We start from the raw sequence: 18701 nt of genomic DNA on the forward strand, positions 1-18701 counted from the left end.
ACTCATCTATTCTGAGAAAAATGATCCGTGCACCAATCTAACCGGATTAATCACCATCCTCGTGATGATCCATCGATTGGGAGTATTTAAAAATTAACTATCAATGACACATGTCTCAAATTCTCACATCTTGAAAATATATGTCATCATCCTATTAATTCTTTGGACAATTCATAGACACATGACTCAACATGAATAAAAATTAATCCGATTTATTTTATTCAATTATAAAACTATGCCACTAGAAAGATTACATGTGTGGCCAACTTGATTTTTAGGGCATTCATTTAACAATTGGAAGAGCCAAGACTTTGCAATTCAACCTTTGTCTTTGGACATGGCTCAATCTATTAAGCCAAAAAAGCAAACAGTTTAGTAGTGAGCTATACCCATACACATAGACCTAACCTAAACGGGCTCATTAGGTCAACCTACATAAACAAACATGTCCTTCCACTTTCCATTAGCTTTATGAGGGTGAGCTTGAGTGCAATGGTACAGTTGCTCTATCATAATCCAGACATCATAGGTTCAACACATGTAAACATTCTTTTCAAATGCAGTGGTAAGACTACATGCATATAACCCTCATGCACTGATCTGACTTTTTTTCCTCTTAACACTCACTTTAGACTAGGATAGCAAAACTATAAAAGAGCTAGCAAATACCCAGCCACATTGCATCCCTAAACCAAATTATGAATGAGATGGATTTGGGTCAAGATTCCAGACCTAAAGCTAAAATTTTTATACATTCCTGTTTTGCCTAGACTTCAAAGAAATCCATTTGGACAACTAAATCTAATAAAATCTCCGTCTCTATCTCACCCATCCATCCATTCCATCTTCCTCAAAAAAAACACCATTCTCCCTAGGTTTCACAAAACACAATCTAAAAGTTTTGCATAACAATATAGAATGTATCAAACACAAAAATATTTTGTTAACTAAATCTTACATTTTGTCTTATAGACACAACACATTTAGATTCAGAGACCTTTTTTTTTTTTGTTTCTTTAATTGCATTGCCATATACCCAAATGCACTATGAAAATAGAAAATTAAAACAAAAAGCAAGCCAATATTACATTTCAGCAAAGAACTAAAACTTCACTTTTCATGGTCATGCTACAGTTAAAAAAAAAGTAACACAATCAAAGAAATAGAAAATTCACTTTTCCATGCTACTGCTATGATTAAGAATTATATTTAAGCAAAAAAAAAAAAACCTCACATTACCTGTTACTCTGCTAATTTATTAAAAATTCATAAGCAAACCTAATTTAACAGGTGTCCATATCACAAGCAATTGCACGTCCGACAAAAATCTCAATAGATGAAGCAAGCTGCAAAAAGATTTTCATTAGGACATCAAATCATCAGCTGAATGGATAGAATAACAGCAAACTTTGATTCCTATCCCAAACTTCATCAAAGAAAGATGGAACTGAGCTTATGGGGAAAAAACAGTCAATAAGTTGATGCCTTCAGAGGAAACCTAATTTTAAAAAAAATAGTTTGAAATCCGAGAGAAAAGAAGAGAAAATTCATACCTTCGGTAATGAAAGAATTGAGGCAAACAGGAGAAATCCTAGATGGATCAGAGCAGCAAGAAGCCGGGGTTGAAGTGCCCAGTTCAAACTCAAGTGGACGACCCACTAGCGAGTGGAGATTATCTAATGTGTAATGGACTACAAACCTAATGTGTTAGTTCCACGTTAGATTGGATTCAATAAACAGGTCAGGTAAGAAACTGTCACCCACAATCCAAGCCTCCAAGTCTTAGTGAAAGCAAGATTTGAACATAAGTTATATCCAACTGCATGTAAACTTTACCAACCTGATATGCTGTCGTTTTCGCTATTTCAAGAAAAAGCTGTAAAAGAGGTGCACGTACCTTTCAAATTTTAATATATGGTTATTAAATTGTATATACAATAAGATATGCTTGAAGGATGGAGATCACAGTCATTCATACTATGTGTCACATGTATTATACTTTCCAAACTCTTGAAAAACATACCTTTCAAAGTTGGTAGAACTAAAACTAGCATATGCTTTAATTTAAGATTAAAAAGATAATTTCAAACATTGATAAACTTTCATATGGTGACAACAAAACCATTCAACAATCATTTCATGAAAAGCTGAAAATATATGACGTTGAAAGGTAATTGCAAATTCCTGAGAGTCATTCATATATGTTGTCCATGCCTTCATCTTCGATGCGGGATGGAGGGGAGCCCAAGCTTGTGATCGATGCGATGACATGATTATGCGGCCATGCCACTAGTATGTAATTGAAAAGAAGCACGGCAATAGTAGATCCTGGAATCTTGAATCTAAAGGACTTCCATTACTAACATACCGTCTTCTCGAAGCGGAGCAGTGACTACTGCACTACACTAGAAACTACGATCTATAAGATAAATTACGGTAAAAGGAAGATAACTAAAAATACAATAGAATTGTTGGTCATTTGATGGGTCAAGGGTCATAATTCAGCTCCAATCATTCATTCCACCTGTCACTTAAGGGTCTTATGCAGCTCCAGAAAGCTGCTTGCTTCTCATATTAACACCTGTCATTAATTGTTTCCAACTTTCTTCTGGAGGTTACAACAGTCAGCTCCAATCATTCGTTCCACCTTCCGTGTCCTATTTCCTCAGTAGCCTCTCACAGCCATATTCATGTTGCAACTTTTTCACCAGGCCAATGGTTTAACCTACACGAGTCATAAGATCTGATTGGCCTAAGTCTTGTACTTGGTATTTTGGATAGGCCACCTTCACTTTGCCTGTACTCTTTCTCAATCTGCACTTCCAGTGTTCCCTTGGGCTGATTTGGCCAATGCTCTTTTAAATACCATTCCGCCTGCTGAATGTTACATGGCAGTTTAATCAGTTAAGTTTCAAATCATGTCCTCCAGTTCATCCGGCCTACCCACGTGGCTCCTCTCTAACAGATCTTATTATAGGTTAGAATGTGGTGTAAACACATACTGCGACCATAGTCGTAGTTAATATACAAAAATTGTGAAATGAAAAGTTAACAATTAGCCCCTTACTGCTTCTCTAATTATTCTTACACTTACTTGTGGCCCATAAAATCACATGTTATCTTATTTTTAATAAAAATTAAATTAATAGATTATGAACGCCAGAAGGATGGAATCTTTGGCCTTGTGGTTAACAATCGCATGTGGACAGAATAGGGACAGGGAGAGGCAGGGAGAGAAAATAAGGGACGGCAAAAGTGGGATACGGAAACGGAGACGGTTATATATACCGCGTGCGTGGGCGCATCAGGGGAGTGGTGTTGTATTTGGAGACTTGGCATTACATGGTAGAACAGACCTACTTTCACATAATTATTTATGCACCTAACTTCATGAGTAAGCGTTAAAGATATCCTCACCAGTAAAATGAAAATTTAAAATTAAAAATTAAAAAAAAAAATCTTCATCAGGAAGCCTTATAAAATGCTAGATGGTTATACAACTAAACAAAAATTAGCTTTTATAGAATCATATAAAATATGCTTAGTTTGGATAAGTCTAGATTCATATCAATGATAGATGGTGTATGGCTAGTTTGATATAACTCTTGCATTATACTTAAAAATAGTAAGATACTAACTGAAAACAAGTTGGAAAAAAGACGGAGAACCACAGATCCTATAATTGTCTAGATTTTCAAAAATGCACCATCCATTAGAACGTAGAATCTAGTTGCTAAACAAAAGATGTGACTATTAGGGCGAATCTCAATTCTCAAAATGGCATAATTATTCTTGAACGTCGATTTCTGAAATTAGTTGTAAATAATCGTTAAAATTTGTACCTAGCTCAAGATAATTTAACAATTCCAGATTTTTTTTTTTTTTTTTTAAATCTGGAGAATGTTGTAAGCTGTGACTCTCTTGACCATAACGGAAGTTGAGTGCCTTGCCCCCTTTTTTGGTATAGAATGACTTGCCATTTAGCATGTCATTCAGGTCCCACGCTGCAGCTTGGGGTACGAATTTTGTGAGGCTGCAACGATAGGCCTCAGTCCACCACTCCAATCAAATTTCATAATGCCCGATTGCAGGGTTTGGCTTTCCCTAGCGAAGCTTCCAAACAGAACATTAACTTGTGAACATTCATGTGAGACCAAATATTATATGACAAATCTCCATGACTGTGACCAGATTTTCTCTTGATGGGAATCAGTATTGGATCTTTAGAATTTTGTAAGCAAATAGGGGTTTGCTAGGTTCAGCGAGAAAGAACTTCAATTTTACTGTGCAATTTTCATCACTGACTGCAGCACACAAAAAGGAGAAATGGCAGAAAATATGGAATTGGAATCAATTAGAATTATCTATAGATCCACATCGGTTACATAATCCTCGAGTACAAAGCCATTCGCGTCAAGCCCGTCCCCATGTTTGTTTTTGGATTTCGACGACTTGGCCAAGGGCTTGATTTTCGTTGACGATTTCCGACCCTTCTCTGCCTGCAACTCCAATCCCTTGGCCGATGGCTCCCTCTTCCTCTTTAAGCTCGTGGTTCCCACCACCTCCTCTGCAGTCGAATTACCCACCACCGCAAAAGAACAAACCCATTTAGACTGCTAGATTCTGAGAAAGATTTTAAATCAGGTACAACCATGTTCCATTTCATGTCCAAAGAAATTAGAACACTTTTCCAACCTAAAGGTTAATCGCATTACCTTCTAATGGACATGGAGTAGGAAGCATAGCCTGACCATTCTGTGCTGCGTCAATTGAAAATGGGGAGCCAGAATGATTGCTATCCTCCAACTTCGATGAGCTTCCGAGGCGTTTGTCTTGTGGTTCAGGAATGTCTGGCAAAGGGATCGCAGGCAAGAAAGACAGCTCATCCTGTGATGCTTCAGAATCACTAAAAGCTGAATCTTTATCTGTGGTCACAATATCAACTTCCTCATCTTGATTGATGTCCAATTCTTTCCCCTGCATACAAGCATTTTAGATAAATTCAAATATGTAAGAAGAAAGGCACCCGATTGGGAACGTTATTCTTACCTTCTCTGACTCAGGCATCAAATCAAATTCATCTTCTCTTTCGACATTGTTAGGATTTCACGCCTCGAGATTCAGCCCACATTAAGCCCACAGCGAGGTTCGCGGCGAAAAATGGAGTCCAACGAGACCAAGATCACCTGAATCGGAGCTCGGATGGAGAAGATACGAGCTTTCGAAGATGGCACGAAAATTGAGGCGGCGGAGGACCGGCGGCGGACGGCAGCAGCGCGGCCGCAGGCGGCGGCGCGCGGGACGCGCGTCCCAGGCCCGCGTGGGACGCGGGACCCAGGCCCGCGCGGGACGCGCGACCCAGGCCTGCGCTGGACGCGCGTCCCAGGCCCAGGCCCGCGCGGGACGCGCGACCCAGCGGCCTGCTGGCCCATCCCCGGTCCACCGTGGACCGAGTGGTCCACGGAGCGGTCTGTGCACCGCGTGGGCGTTTCCCATGCGTTTCTCGCGGTCCACGGCCTTATTTCGTGGACCGGAGCGCGATCTAAGGGTCGAGGACGCTCCCAGTCTTGATCCAATGGTCCGGAGGGGTTTTTGGCTTTGTTTAGGATTCCTAATCCTTCTCTAATCAGGTTTAAAGCCTGTTTAAACCTATAAAAAGGCTGTGAGGTAACAGAGAGGTGTGGTTTTTCGGTTTCTCGCAGCCGTACGAACCGAGAGGAGAGAGAGAGGCATGAGGCGCTGTGAGAGAAGGAGCAGGAGGCTCCTGGACAGCGGTCGCCAGGCTCTTCAGGGGTTCAGGGGGGTCTCCAAGAGAGAGAGAGCTTTTGTGAGGGGAACTTCATGTGAGAGAGAATTGGGTGTACAAGGGTTGAGGGTGAGGTCTCCTCTTGTAAAATTTTCTTTTCATAGTGAAGTTTGCATGCCCCGTGGAGGCGAGCCCTTTTGTGGCTGATCCACGTATTTTGATTGTTTTTCCTTTTGTTTTGTTTCTTCTTTCTTCCTGCTGCATCGCGTGGTACTGAAAGGATCTTGGGAGGTGGTGTCCTGGACAGACATCCACCCAACAGACATATTCTTCATTCTCCTCGAGTTCTTTGAAGTCAGGAGCAAATGCACTCCAATTTTCTGTGTCGTCTTTGGCCCAAATATACACCAAACCAGCAACAGAAACAGAGACGACCAAAGGACGAACAGGGCGCCGGGCAAGATCCATAAGAGCTTCTTTAGGTCCTTTAGGATTTTAACAAGATAACCAGCCCTGTTCCACATGTACAATGGTGCTTTCCACTGTATCTTCGTCACCGCATCCTGAAACTCCCGAAATAAAAGCAGGCACTTTGAGCCCACTACTTTCAACTTCTCAATCCCTTGAAATTCATTATCAAGGCTGCTCATTGCTTCAAGTTCCTTTGCAACGAAGAAGGTTTTCATAGACTCTGATGACTCGGTCGTTTGAATTTGTAAGCAGATACTGCCCATTCCTACTAAAACCAATATCCCTGACCACAGAAACCCCAGAAATAGGAATTATTGCATGTACCCCGATGTTCTTTAAATCTACAATGAATATCTCGCCTTTGGAGTTCCCCACATATATTAAATCCCCATACTTGACTTGATAAAAGTTGCTGCAGGGTGGAGAACCATCAGAAAATTTATTGCGTGGATGTGCAGCAGTAGTGCCATTTGCTGCATCGGACACTGAAACTGACAGAATGGTGGAGCTACCAGTGTTCAAATCAACAAGAATAGGTGCAGAAGAGAGGGGACAAGCTAGGCAGACTGGTGGACTACAAGTCCCCAGATGGAGACGTGCAAGAAGAGTAGTTTGCTCAAGATCACACGAGCAATCTTCTCCCCATTCCAACGTGTTAATGACTCGTCGGACTAAATCGTTGGCCCGTTACTCGCAAGAGTTCTGGTGAGACACTCACATGAAAAGATTATCATCCCCAGTTTAGTGTCTCCTCATGCGAGTTAGTTGGAGAGTTGGCACTTCTCTCTTAGGTCCGCACCACTGCAAGCAGCCCGTATCATGCCTTCTGCTAATAGCGAGGATGGGGGCTTTGCAGCAACAAAGGATTAATATAAAATAGGGTAGTCATGAGATTCTAAAGCAAGGGAATTTTTCCAAAAAAAAAAAAAAGAAAAATTTCTGCATTCGCTAGATAAATAAATATGATGGAAGAAGTTCTATCATCCTGAGGTGACGGATAATAATGCAAAAATCTTGTTGCTTAACCCTATATTTGATTGAGATCATGAGGAAGTAGATGGATGAGGTTGAAAGGATGAGTGGCCTCCATCTATTGTTTTGTTCAAAAAGTTGTAGAGGAGACGATGAAAAAGAGAGGATGGAGCATTGAGGGATAGATTCTTTCGTTCACAAAATTTTTCCTCTCTAATGTTTTTAGCCAAACTATAACACCTTTTCACTTTTTCATTCATATATATATATAGATATATATATATATATATATATATATATATATATATATATATATATATATATATATATATATATATATATATATATATATATATATATTAATGATATACAATTAAATCTTATTACTAATTATTTTAATTTTAATACATAATTTTCATAATTATAATTAAATAATTAGAATTATCTTTTATTTCTCTATTTATATTTACTATTTTTAATTAACTATTTATATAATATTAATTAACTATTTAAATAAATTATATATTAATTAATTATATAATTAATTTCTTAATAATAAATTTATTAAATTATTTATTAAATTAAATAAAATTTAATTAAATTTTATATAATTATAAATTATAAAAATTATAAGTTAATATATTATTTTACTTCTTTAGTATAAATAGGTATTATAAATTGATAACAATAATATATTTTATCAAAAGATAATTTAATATAAACATTATCCATCCTTTCCTTCCTTCTATACTAAATGGAGGAGGAAATCATTTCTATTTATCCTTCAATATTTTAATAAATATATAAGAAGATAGATGGAAGATCCATCCATTATCTTCCTCATCTATCCAACTTTTCTCTAATCCATCTTTTGTACTAAATGGAGGGTAAGAGTCTCTTTTGAAGTTCATATGTGAAGCTCCTATAAAAAAAAAATTTTTGGAGGTCAAAGTGATGCATTCAAAGCCATTAAGTCTACGCACAACAATAAACTCATCATATCATCTTATTCTTACCATTTGTACCCCACGAGTATGCTCATCCTTAGAGCATCAAGCGGGATCTTGTCTGCAGGGGACCTAATAATCCATCCTCATTGAAAAAGTTTTTTGGCTCATAGAGGGCCTTGCATGTATGTCTTATTCTTAAGTCCTTCCTTCAAATCTTTATATACGATTGATCTATGAAAAAATTATCTATAGGTCCCTAGATGGATCCGAAATTATTTTTAAATTTTTGGACTTTTCAAGTTGAATAAAAATTTTTTAAAATACTAAGAAGTTATTTTTAGGTCCCTTCCGTCCACACAGATTGGTTACACAGATCCATGTTCAGGTTACAAGGATTTATATTCAAGTTACACAGGTTTATGTTCAGATTACACAGGTTACCTAGTTTCAATATCTGGTTATACACATTCATGTTCAGGTTATACAGGTAAATACCTTAATTATACAAAAATAACTCTTTAACATTTCAGAGACTTTTTATTCAATTTAAAAAGTCCAGAGACTTAAAAATAATTTCAAATCCATCTAGGGATCTATATATAATTTTTTCTTGATCTATCGAATAAAACAACCATGATCTCCATCCATAACCATTTCGAATCATAACAAACATGAACCTGCATCCTATCAGTCACTCATATTCAAATTCTCAACAAGAAACATCAAGAAATAATCCCCATGAAACATAACTGTTCATTTGATTAATTTACATATTGAAAAAAAAAAAGCACTAAGGATTTAATGTCCGATTATTCATGCTCTTCAAAATATTTTCACTGGTATTAATTCTAAACGTTTGTAAATTTAATTGTAAATGTATTAATAAAATTTGTTCTGAATACTCAAGTAGCATAAGTAGCTATTCAAGTTCTTAGAAGGAAATTCTCTCAGTTTTTAACCTCTCATACCTTAGAAACATAGCTTAACTTTCTGTTCACTAAGGTTCTGAAAACTGAGAGGGATATGAATTATGCAAGAAACTAGAACAATCAATATAACCTACACAGTATGCAGGAGACTAGATGGGCATCTGCATGGTTTATGATAAGGAGAAAAAGGGGAGGATGCAGAAGGTAAGGACAAGGAGAAGGTGAAGGAGGAGTGGCTGTGAAAATAGAGGAGGAAGGAGACTAGGAATAGGAGGGAGGAATGCTTGAAGAATGATAAGAGGAACCAGAAGAGGCAGAAGATGGGAGGAGAAGATTAGAGGCCCAAAAAAAATATATAGATAGAGTGCCTCATTGCAGTAAGCTGCTATTGTACTCCACCATGGCACCAACATTTGATATAGTTCATTGTTTGTCATCCATGGCTAAAAGTCAGCTTTTGGTCCATAGTCCTCTTCCGAATGGTATCTCCCCCTCAGCCTTCCGATATTTTATCTATGGCTGGAAGATGAAGGATTAAGGACAAAGCAGCATTTAAAACATACTTACCTGCCCCACTAAGACCAAATTATACTCCACTTTACCCACCTAAACCACATCTAAGCCCAACTTTCATAATGCCTAGGCCGCATATGCAGGTTGGTGGGCCTGTACTGGCATCTAAACCAGAGCTATCCAGACCAGCTGCATGTTGGGGCCACCTGGATGCTTTGTGGAGGGCAGCCAGGAATACATACACCAATGCAGCCACGTATGAGGCCACAAAAATTGCTTTTTGAACAGTGTTTGCTCTTTTTCTTTTTTCGGTAAAAGAAGCACTTAGCAGGAAAAAGCATCTTCATCTTGATGTAAGCTAAAATATGGATGAAAATTAGTTTATGTATCTAATTCTAATAGTATATTCTAGTATTTCTTTTTCCCTTTTTTGCTATGCAGAGGATTAATCAGATCTTCCGTGCATTTGTGATATAGATAGATAATATGTGACTCTTGAGAAGGTTATGCATCACCTGTTGTTCACAAGACTAATGATCGATGAAACTATCATTTGGAAGAAAAAAGATAATTGAACTTCACAAGAGCGTTATGCATATGAGCATTGTTATTTTTTGTGATGGCACTTGTTGATGCAAAAATCCACCTGCATCGGAGAGGCTGGAGTCGAGGGAGTCGCGGTCGCCACCGGGACCTGCAAAAGAAGTCTAAACCGGAGGTGGGGTTGCTCCGGCAAGACCCTCCGACGCTCAAGTCAGCTCTCTACCTCAACAAGAATGGAGTGCTCGAACAGAAATTTTAGCAGAGTTTCTAGGTAAAAACGAGAGCTTAGAGAATAACATATCTGGGGTCCCCTTTTATAGATGGGGGGAGCAGCGGATTGATAGCGACTGTTTATGATCGCCTCATCGTGGGTCGTACGGGGCCAGGAGGAATTTATCATGAAGAGTAATGGGGTGGAGTCGTGGCTGTCACCATGGCTCGCCACGTGGAATCAGTTGCGGGGAGTGGAGCGGCGTCCGTTGTCGCGACTCGCCAGGGAGTGGTGGAACCGCACAGGATCCGCCGCAGGGAGTGGAGCAGAATTGTGGCCGTTAATGCGGCCTGCCAGGGAGTAATGGAGCCGCGTAAGATCCGCCGCAGGGAGCGGAGCAGAGTCGTGACCGTTAATACGGCCTGCCAGGGGGTCCAGACTTGTCAGCTGAAGTTCGGTTAGAGTCTGATTTCCACGGAAGCCCGGATGGGGATCATTTATCGAGGAACCTCGGCCGAGACCTTCAGCAGGAATTCAGGGCGGAAGTCCGGCTCCCGTGGGAGCCTGGACAAATCCTACCTGTAGCTGGAGTCGGAGGCGAAGTTCGGCTCCCGTAGGAGCTCGGACGAGGTCTTCCCACAGTCGGAGTTGGGGACGAAGTCCGGCTCTCGTAGGAGTCCGGACGAAGTTTGTCTGCAGTTGGAGTTGGAGACGGAGTTCGACTCCCGTAGGAGTCCGGACGAAGTTTACCTGTAGTTGAAGTTGGAGACGGAGTTCGGCTCCCGTAGGAGTCCGGACGAAATTTACCTGTAGTTGAAGTTGGAGACGGAGTTCGACTCCCGTAGGAGTCCGGACGAAGTTTACTTACAGTAGAAGTTGGAGACGGAGTTCGGCTCCCGTAGGAGTCCGGACGAAGTTTGCCTGCAGCCGAAGTTGGAGACGAAGTCCGACTCCCGTAGGAGTCCGGATGAAGTTTGTCTGCAGTTGGAGTTGGAGACGGAGCCCGGCTCCCGTAGGAGTCCGGATGAAGTTTGCCTGCAGTCGAAGTTGGAGACGGAGTCCGGCTCCCGTAGGAGTCCGGACAAAGTTTGTCTGCAGTTGGAGTTGGAGATGGAGCCCGGCTCCCGTAGGAGTCCGGACGAAGTTTGCCTGCAGCCGAAGTTGGAGACGGAGTCCAGCTCCCGCAGGAGTCTGGACGAAGTTTGCCTGCAGCCGAAGTTGGGGACGAAGTCCGGCCCCCGTAGGAGTCCGGACGAAGTTTTCCTGTAGAATCCCCGAGGGGTCACTCCTGACACAAACTTCGACTGGGGGGGTTTTACAACCAATACCAGTCCTCCTACTTTCGAGTTCGAGTTTCGATCGGAGGAAGTACAGAAAATTTTTACAGCCGAAGTCGTTTCTTCGAATTCTGCACACGACCGCCCTCGAAAATCTTGGCATTTAATGCGCGCATGCTGGAGCCTTTTTCCGATTAGGACGACCTGAAGAGTCCTTTCGGAACTCCCACCAGGATGTAATCCTAAGCGTCGCGCCATAACAGTCCGCGAACGATCAACCCTATGCCGCGGTGAGTGGGACACGTGGTTGGTACTGGTTGGCCTAGGGATACCTGCCACCATAACTGCGCCAGGCCCCGTTACTTATTTAAGCCCCCATCTTTCCTTCAGGGGCTTCACTTCGCCTGAGGGTCGACGTCTTTCTTCTGCCTGAGAGCTTAGCCACTCAGCCACTCCATCGGTGCCCTTCCCGACTCCGAGCATCCTTCGCGCCGGTCTTTGCCATCTCCGTCGGCTCTCTGCCGTCTTCAGACCCCGAGTCTCTCCGAGGGGTTCTCCTGCCGGGGCCTCTGCCCCGGAGGCCAACCTCAAGAGGATGCCACGGACCAGGAAGAGTGCGAAGAGGAGAACAACGGTCTGCGAGTTCTCCGGTTGTCAAACTGTCGCTGGGGGTTCTCATCGCCTTAAAGGGGGCTCGAGGGAGAATTCTTTCAACAACAGGGGTTTAATAACGGGGACAACCGGTGAGGACGTTCCGCCAGAGAATTTTGGAGTAGCTGAATGGGGCAACACCAGTCAAGGGGGCAGAGTTGTTGTCACAAGCTGTGACGGGATTCTTGATGTCGTCGGAGCCGAGGGACCAGAAGCGGTCGGCACCGATGGTGGGGCAGTAGAACCTGTTGCGGGGATGGTGGAAGTAGCGCATGCCGACCTTGTCGGAACACCTAGGATGGAGGTTGTCGTGGAGCACACGGTGGTGGCGCCTATCTCCGGCGCCATCGCTGCCTCCGGGATAACTCCGGTTCTTCTTAAAACAGGTCGTCGTCACCGCTGCCGTTGCCTTTGCTGCCCCCTGAATTCTATCCCATCCTTTTCCCCCTAGGGTTGGGATTTCGGAGATGGAGCGGAACGAGGCGGGGGGCGAGAGCCGAGAGGCTTATCACACGTACTGGAAAATGCTGCTGGGAAGGACAGAACCGGGAAGAGAAGTCTACAGCTTGAAGTGGCCTCCGGTGTATCCCTTTCGAGTCTTGTAATAATGTTTTCCTTTTCTGGCCCTCCGGGTCTTGTATCGTACATCTTGTTAATCAAAAAATGAGAAGAAGATTTTGTTACTTCGTCCGCACTTTGCGTCGAATTGTTGTCTGCCTAACTTCTTTCCTTTACCATTGTTATTGTTGTATTCCCTTCTCTCTTTTTCTCTTCTTTTTTTTTCTTCTCTCTTTTTTTTTTTTGACGTCGTCCGTAGGTTATCGGTTGTTGCCACGTCGGCTCGTCTTTTAGTTATCCTTCCCCTCAACCTTAAGGGCTCTATAATGTTTATTTGATTAATAATATGAGAAGAGAATTTTTTGCTACCTCTTTTACTCATGTGTTGAATTGTCGCTTGCCGAGCTTCTTTTCGGCCTTTGCGTCGTTCGGAGGTATCCGATTGCCATCGAATCGATCCATCTTTTTTGTCCGTGGCTGCAAATTTGTCTGGGGCCGCTCGGGTTTGGTGCCCCCCATCAGGGCTCGAGCTCGGAGGTCGAGCTTCCGTCATCCTGAGGAAGTCATCTCATCTCGGGCTTGCATCGAAAGCTTCCTTGAAAGCTGGGGTTCTTGATAAGAACCCCAATCCTTGCTGAGACAGGGTTCTCTGCATCTTTGACGCTGTTTGTTTTTCATTCGTCGCTGATGTAGTCCATCGCTTTCCTTTTTAACTCCTCTCCCCTTTTTCTTTTTCGAGTGAGATTTTTCCCTCCACTCTTGGTGGGGCTGCAGGAGTCCGGCTCCCATAGGTGGAGTCGGGGCGAAGTCCGGCTCCCGTGCGAGTCCGAACGGAGTCTACCTGCAATTGAAGTCAGAGGCGAAATCCGGCTCCCGTAGGAGTCCGGATGGAGCTTACCAGCGGTCGAAGTCGGGGATGAAGTCCGGCTCCCGTAGGAGTTCGGACGGAGTCTTCTTGCGATCAAAGTCGAGGGCGAAGTCTGACTCCCGTAGGAGTCGAGACAGAGTCTTATTGCAAAGGGGCCGCTGGGAAGGTCCCCCTTTTTCTCATCTGGTCTTGAATGACCAGACCTTAATTGATGTCGGGGCGAGGTTCTTCCCCTATTTCCGTCGTAACAGGTTTCAGCTCTGGTTAGGATGAGGTTCTCCTCCTGTCTCTAATGCGGCTGTAGGGGCACATATGGGCGTTGCTGGGCCCTTCCCCCCATCCGATCTAGGTGTAACCGGACTTTCAATTTTGCTCAAGTTAGGGCGAGGTTCTCCTCCTGTCCCTAACAGGGCTATGGAGGCGCATATGGGCGTTGCAGGGCCTCTCCCTCCATCCGATCTAAAGAGAATCGGGCCTTCGACTTTGCTCAAGTTAGGACGAGGTTCTCCTCCTGTCCCTAACAGGGCTGCGGGGCCGCATACGGGCGTTGCAGGGCCTCTCCCCCCATCCGGTCTAAAGAGAATCGGGCCTTCGAATTTGCTCAAGTTAGGGCGAGGTTCTCCTCCTGTCCCTAACAGGGCTGTGGGGGCGCATATGGGCGTTGCAGGGCCTCTCCCTCCATCCAGTCTAAAGAGAACCGGGCCTTCGACTTTGCTCAAGTTAGGGCGAGATTCTCATCCTGCCCTAACAGGGCTGTGGGGGCACATATGGACGTTGCAGGGCCTCTCCCCCATCCGGTCTAAAGAGAATCGGACCTTCGACTTTGTCGAAATGAAGTTCCCCTCCTGCTTCCGACACAGTTTGTTTTGACTGCCCTATCGATATAAGCTAGTGCCAAGAGGGGAGACATATAGATATGCAACTTTTATTTAAAACAAAGTTATCGGTAATACATTCGTAAGTTTTTTGAGCTCCATGGTCGCGGGAGGTCTGCTCCTCCGAGCTCCTTGAGGTAATAAGTTCTGGGCTGGACTACTTCTTTGACCTCATACGGGCCTTCCCAGTTTGGGGCGAGCTTCTCTCGATCCTGAGGTTGCGAGATAGTGGCTCATCGAAACACTAGATCTCCTGCTCTAAAGGCTTTATTCTTGACCTGAAAATTATAATAGCGGGCGACTTTCTGTCTGTAGGCTGCCATCCGAACTTGAGCTACCTCCCGCTTTTCTTCCAGCAAGTCAAGTTGGCTTTAAGACCTTGCGAATTATGATGTTCGTTGAATGCCACGACCCGTGCCGATGGGAGTTTAAATTGGGATGACGGTCTCCGTTCCGAAGGCTAAAGCAAAGGGGGTCTCCCCCGTGGACAGTCTTTGGGTAGTTCGATACGCCCACAGCACATGATAAAGTTCGTCTGCCCAAATTTCCTTCGCCTTTTCAAGCCTTGTCTTGATCCCCTGCAGCAGGGTTCTGTTGGTCACTTCAGCTTCGCCGTTCGTCTGAGGATGGGCTACTGATGTGAAGTTATGGGAGATGTTTAGATCTTCACAGAATTCGGCGAATCTTGCTCCCGCGAATTGCCGCCCATTATCAGTGATTAGGATCCTTGGCAGACCGAACCTACATACGATTGACTTCCAGACGAAATCTTGCACTTTTGCTTCTGTGATTTTTGCCAGTGGTTCGGCTTCAACCCATTTGGTGAAGTAGTCAATCGCTACCAGGAGGAACTTCCTCTGCCCCGACGCCACGGGAAAGGATCCAAGGATGTCCATCCCCCATTGCGCAAAAGGCCATGGGGCACTCAAGGGTGTAAGCTCGGTGGCGGGTTGTCTCTGGATGTTGGCATATCTCTGGCATCGATCACACTTTCTGACGTATTCAATCGAGTCATGATGCATCGTCGGCCAGTAATATCCTTGGCGGAGCAACTTGTGGGATAAAGATCTAGCCCCCAGATGGCTTCCGCAGATTCCTTCATGCACCTCCCACAAGGTGTAGTCAGCTTCCGAAGGCCGGAGACATTTCAAAAGGGGCAAAGAGTATGATCTCTTGTACAACTTGCCCTCATAAAGGATGTATCGGGAGGCTTATTTCTGAGCTTCCAGCCTCTTTTGCATCCTGGGGGAGAACCCCGTCTCTGAGATAGGTTATCAGTGGGTCGATCCAGTTGGGCTCGTGGTCAATTTTCATCACGGGCCGCGATTCTTCGTACTCGGACACTTTAGAACTTCAAAGAGAACACCCTTGGGCAATTCGGCCAGAGCCAGCGTTGCCGCTTGGAGAGAAGGTCGGCCCTGGTATTTTCCAACCTCGAATCTGCCTGATGTTGAAGCTGCTGAAGGCAGGGACGAGCTCCTTTACCTTTTCAAGATATTTAGCCATGCTGTCCTCCGCGCTTCGTAGTTTTCGTTGACTTGTCCCACTACTAGTTGAGAGTCGCTGTGGACCTGGAGCCGATCTATCCCAGCTCTTTGGCGATCCTCAGTCCTGCGATCAGAGCTTCATATTCTGCTCCATTGTTTGTTGCGGAGAACTCGAAGCGCAGAGCGTACTCCGCGATGACTCCCTCTGGACTGATCAAGATCAGGCCCGCGCCTGCACCTGACATGTTGGAAGACCCATCCATGTAGAGGGCCCAAAAGCAACCAGAGGGATCTGCTTCTTCTTTGGGGGAGTTCGGTCGGGACTTCAGGCCGTCAATTTCGCATTGTTCAGGTTCGGCCTCCTTTGGGATAGTACACTCCACTATGAAATCTGCCAATATCTGGGCCTTCACTGCTGGCCTGGGTCGATAGTTGATGTCGAATTCTGTGAGCTCGATCGCCCATTTTGCCATCCTCCCGAAGGCATCCATCCGGTGTAGAATCGCCTTGATCGATTGGTCGGTGAGCAGCATTACGGTGTGCCCTTGAAAGTAGGGTCGGAGCCTCCGGCTGCAATCAACAAGGCGTAAGTCAGTTTTTCTAATTTAGTATACCTGATCTCGGCGTCTCTCAATGCGCGGCTGACGTAGTAGATCGATCGTTGGACTTTTGCTTCTTCTTTGACAAGGACTGCCGCGAGAGCCATGGGAGAGACCGCCAGGTATAAAAAAGTTCCTCTCCAGGCTCTGGCTTTGCCAACAGCGGAGGTGAGCCGAGGTAGCTCCTTAGTTCTTCGAATGTCTGTTGGCACTCAGGGGTCCAACTGAAGTTCTTCGGCTACTTGAGGGTTTGGAAGAAGGGTAAGCACCGTTCGGCTGACATTGCGACGAAGCGATTCAGGGCTGCTATCCTCCCTGTAAGGCGCTGAACCTCTTTTATCGACTTTGGGGCGGCCATCTCCTGGATGGTGCGAATTTTCTTCGGATTGGCCTCAATTCCGTGCCCCGATACCATGAAGCCCAGGAACTTTCCTGAGGTTACTCCGAAAGCACATTTAGTCGGGTTCAGCTTCATTTTATATTTTCGGAGGGCGCTGAAGGTCTCCTCGAGGTTGGCGATGTGGTTCATGAAAGATTTGCTTTTTACGAGCATGTCGTCCACGTAGACCTCCATGTTGTGGCCGATCTGCTCTTGAAGATTTTGTTCACCAACTGCTGGTAGGTTGCGCCTGCATTTTTTAGGCCGAAAGGCATGACCCTGTAACAGTAAAGGCCACGGTTAGTAATGAAAGCAGTCTTTTCTTCGTCTTCCGGTGCTATCCTGATTTGATTATAGCCAGAGAATGCATCCATGAAGGTGAGGAGCTCATGGTCCGAGGTCGCATCCATCAGTTGATCAATTCTGGGCAGGGGGTAGCTGTCCTTTGGACAGGCTTTATTCAGCTTTTTGAAGTCTATGCACATCCTCCACTTGCCGTTTGCCTTTTTGACTAGGACAACGTTGGAAATCCAATCAGGATAATTGACTTCTCTAATGAATCCGACTTTCAGGAGTTTGTCCACTTCCTCGGCTATCGCCTTCTGCCTCTCTGGTGCATGACCTCGGATTTTTTCTTTCGTCGGTCGATGCTTTGGATCGATGGCTAGACGGTGCTCCATGACTTCCGCATCGATCTCCGGCATGTCTGTCGGAACCCAAACGAAGACGTCCGCATTCTTTCGTAGAAAATCGATGAGACGCGTCCGCACCTCTTCCCCCAGGTTGGAGCCGATCATCGCCACATGCTCCGCATTCCCGTCGTTCAAAGGGATCGGTACCAGATCTTCGATTGGGCCGCCCCTCTCTTCAGTGAGGTCATCGCGAGCATCCAACCCATCAACTGGACAGGGGTCGGATTGGTCGCTTCTTTGCAAGGCTATGTTGTAGCAGTGTCTGGCCAGGGCTTGGTCTCCTCTGACCTCTCTGATCCCCTGGTTGGTAGGGAATTTCAACTTCAAATGGTAAGTTGACACGACGGCTCGGAGAGCATTGAGGCCAGGTCGGCCGAGGATTGCATTGTAGGCCGACGGCGCCTTCACCATCAGGAAATTCACCAGAGCCCTGGATTGTCTTGGATATCGACCCGCAGCTACAGTCAAAGTCATCACTCCCTCCACCGGGACAGCATCGCCGGTAAACCCTACTAGAGGGGAGGTAATCGACCTCAAATGGCTGTCAAGGATGGACATTCTTGAAAAGGCATCGTAGAACAAAATATCGACCGAACTCCATTGTCGACAAGAATGCGGCGGACGTCGTAATTTGCTATATTCAAGGAAACTACAACCGCGTCATTATGAGGGAATTGGACTCCCTGAGCATCTTCTTCAGTAAAGGTTATGGGCTCCTCAATCTTTTGTCACTTGGGGGGTACGACCAGTACGTTGGTTGCTTCCTGTCGAGATCCTCCCGAGATGGTGTTGGCGAAATCCATCGGAGGCCAATTGTCCGACCGCTCCATGCCAGCGACCATTGCCGGAGGATGTGGGGCCTGAAAAATCGGAGGCGAGGCCGGAGCCTGAGATCTGGCCACGGAGGCCGTGGATCACCGTGTGGATGCTTCGCGAGAAGGCATCGGGCGAGGATCCAGTGGGGGAAGGAGTGGATGTCG

General features: G+C 44.8%; 1 pseudogene; it reads right to left on the reverse strand.

The window, feature by feature from the left end:
- Positions 1–4280: 4280 nt before the first annotated feature.
- On the reverse strand, positions 4281–8822 carry LOC140853154 (protein RBL-like; annotated as a pseudogene).
- Positions 8823–18701: the final 9879 nt, after the last annotated feature.

Source organism: Elaeis guineensis, chromosome 13 (genome assembly GCF_000442705.2).
Source record: "Elaeis guineensis isolate ETL-2024a chromosome 13, EG11, whole genome shotgun sequence".
Lineage (NCBI taxonomy): Eukaryota > Viridiplantae > Streptophyta > Magnoliopsida > Arecales > Arecaceae > Elaeis > Elaeis guineensis.